Here is a 2,755-nt window from a genome sequence, read left to right on the forward strand (position 1 = left end):
CCAGCTTGTACATTTTATATCGATCTAATACTTGAATGCATTAAATATGACATTTTTGTAAAATAAATTGCACCTTGCGAGCATGGAGCTCTATACTAAAACAATGGGAAAAATTAATTTTATGAACGCAGCTCCCAATTTCTTAATTGTGATTATTAACTTCTAATCAATCATTCATATATACATTTTAATTAAATTTCGATGAGTACTAGTACAAGGTATTGCCTAAATTTAATATCAATATATTCATATAGATATGTTTGTTGTGTTGTCTCATTCTGGACACATTGGACCATTTTAATTTGATAAATGCTTGTACTTGTGAATACTCATATGGTCATTTCCCAACGTAACTGTCAGTAAAATAAAAATAATATCAACAAATACTCCTTTCGTTCCCAACTTAATTGTCACTCTTTTCTATTTTATCCCAACTTAATTGTCACACTTTAATTTTTATCGTAAATGGTAAGTAGGTCCACATTCCAGTAACTCACTCTATTCACATTTGATTATAAAACTAATATAAAAAAAATGGATCTCACATTCTACTAACTTTTTCAACCAACTTTTCTTTACATTTTTTAGAAACCGTGTTTATTTCAAGAGTGACAATTAAGTTAGCACGGATAGAACATTTGATAGAGAAATATATTCTACGGATTAAATTTGTTGGACCCATTAGCGTCAGTGAATTTATTTATGCAACTTGTCACATGAATTTCCCAACAAGTGGTCTCTTTGTATAGTACTCCTAATAAATGTGACTTGATTTTATAAAGAGAGTCGTTGATCATCTTTCAGTTTGATACGAGGTTTTGGTTTGATTCTTGTAGTAATTTGCTAACAAACAATGGCTCCCGACAAGGAAAACTTTGCCCTCTCCGGCCCATCATTTTTTACCGCTGTTGATTGGTAAGACACCTCTACTTTCTCTATTTTGACTTGCAGTCTTGAGAAAATTTTAATTACTTGTATCTCAACAGGAACAATTCGAATCACAAAAGATCGGTAGCTGCAAGCCTTATCCAAGGTGTCTACGTGTTAGAAAGCGATCGACAAAAATGGCCGCGAAAACTGCCCTCTCGCCCTAGCTCCTCCGTGGTGGAAGAGTTTCGGCTTTGACCTGCACCGTGTGTTGACCGACGACCATGGCAAATACTTCGCCGCCGTCTACGAGTTCAACTCCCCCTACTACGTAGGCCAGCACCCCCCACAATACGTCGTCGCATTCCGTGGCAAGATCACTAAATTCGACGATGGCAGGGTCGGCAAGGTGGAGGATCTTGTGACCACCTTGAGTTGCATGCTCAAGAATCCCAAGGCCAGCAGAAGCTTCCAAATTGGTCTGGAAGCTTCTGCTGACATTATCTCCAGGGTAGGCAAACACCCTGGAAATGTCTGGCTAGTGGGACACTCCACCGGAGCGTCCCTAGCTTTACTAATAGGAAGGAACATGGTGAAGAGCCACTCGGCCTATCTTGAGACCTACCTCTTCAACCCCCCTTTTGCCTCCCTCCCAATTGAGTTGATCCACAACGAGGGGTTGAAGCTAGCGTTGAGGGTGGCCAACTCTGTTGTCACTGCTAGCCTGGTTATGGCCGCCAAGGTGGCCATAGGGCCCAAGACCCAGGACGACGATGAGGCATTTACTGTGCTCTCGTCGTGGGTCCCATACCTTTTTGTCAATTCGTCTGACGTGATATGCTCGGAATATGCTAGTTATTTGGAAAATATGGAGGCAACTGGGGCGGGGAGGATTGAGAGGATGGATACGAAGTACTCGATCCGAAGCATCATGTCGAGTTCTTTGGGGAGGACGGATTCGGAGCCGGTGCATCTTCTTCCATCAGCGTTTCTGACGATCAACACCGGCGCTCTTCCGAATTTCAAGGAGGCTCATGGGATTCATCCATGGTGGAACTCGAATTTGGAGTTGAAATACAAATCGTATAATTACAATTAAAGTAATGCTACTTTGATTAATGGTTTAGGTTCAATATCTTAGGGTGCATTAATTTGCTTTGATGCACAATGCAAGTATAAGGGTCATTTATCACCTTATCACCTTAATGGTGTTAGTATAATTTATACGCCCCATATCCCATATAAATATATGTGCATTTTTCATTTCGTCTGTCCCATAAAAAAATATGAGTATTTCCATTTATGGAAAGTTGTCTCCAACTTTTTACCATTATACATTAATTTATTTACAACTTTTACCACTATGGTTCATCAATTTAATTTCACACACACACACACACATACACATACATACACCACATATGAACACCCTCATTTGCGTGTATAGTACAAAACAATATGATTCAAAATAATTGGCAAAATTTTTTTTGAATAAATATTTTTTTTGGTAGAATCAACATATTAATTTTTCATATTATATTCCATTCTTATATTTTTTTTAGTTATCAAGCATAAAAATGAAATCAATAAAGGAATAATAATTGCATTTCCCTTTGTATTGCTTACCAAGCACAAGAATTGAATCGAGTTTTCGTTGTATTTCCATTCTTATTCCATTCTTACTTTTATTCCATTTCCTCCTTATTTCATTCCATCGTACCAAGAAGCCTCTAAGAGTTGACGATGATTGCATGTAAGAAGTCCTATTGAACAGTAGACTAGAGTGAAGCAATTATAACTAATCAGGTGAAGACACATGCCTTTGTAACAACGAATGTATATATTTATGTACCGTTACGAATGAACAAGTATGTATTATTGGTCGGGT

The 2,755-nt window shown here is 38.0% G+C and overlaps 1 pseudogene; it reads left to right on the forward strand.

Annotated features, from left to right (window-relative positions):
- The first annotated feature begins 853 nt into the window (after positions 1 to 853).
- On the forward strand, positions 854 to 1,966 carry LOC125199361 (annotated as a pseudogene).
- Positions 1,967 to 2,755: the final 789 nt, after the last annotated feature.

The sequence above is a fragment of the Salvia hispanica genome, unplaced genomic scaffold, assembly GCF_023119035.1.
Source record: "Salvia hispanica cultivar TCC Black 2014 unplaced genomic scaffold, UniMelb_Shisp_WGS_1.0 HiC_scaffold_479, whole genome shotgun sequence".
NCBI lineage: Eukaryota > Viridiplantae > Streptophyta > Magnoliopsida > Lamiales > Lamiaceae > Salvia > Salvia hispanica.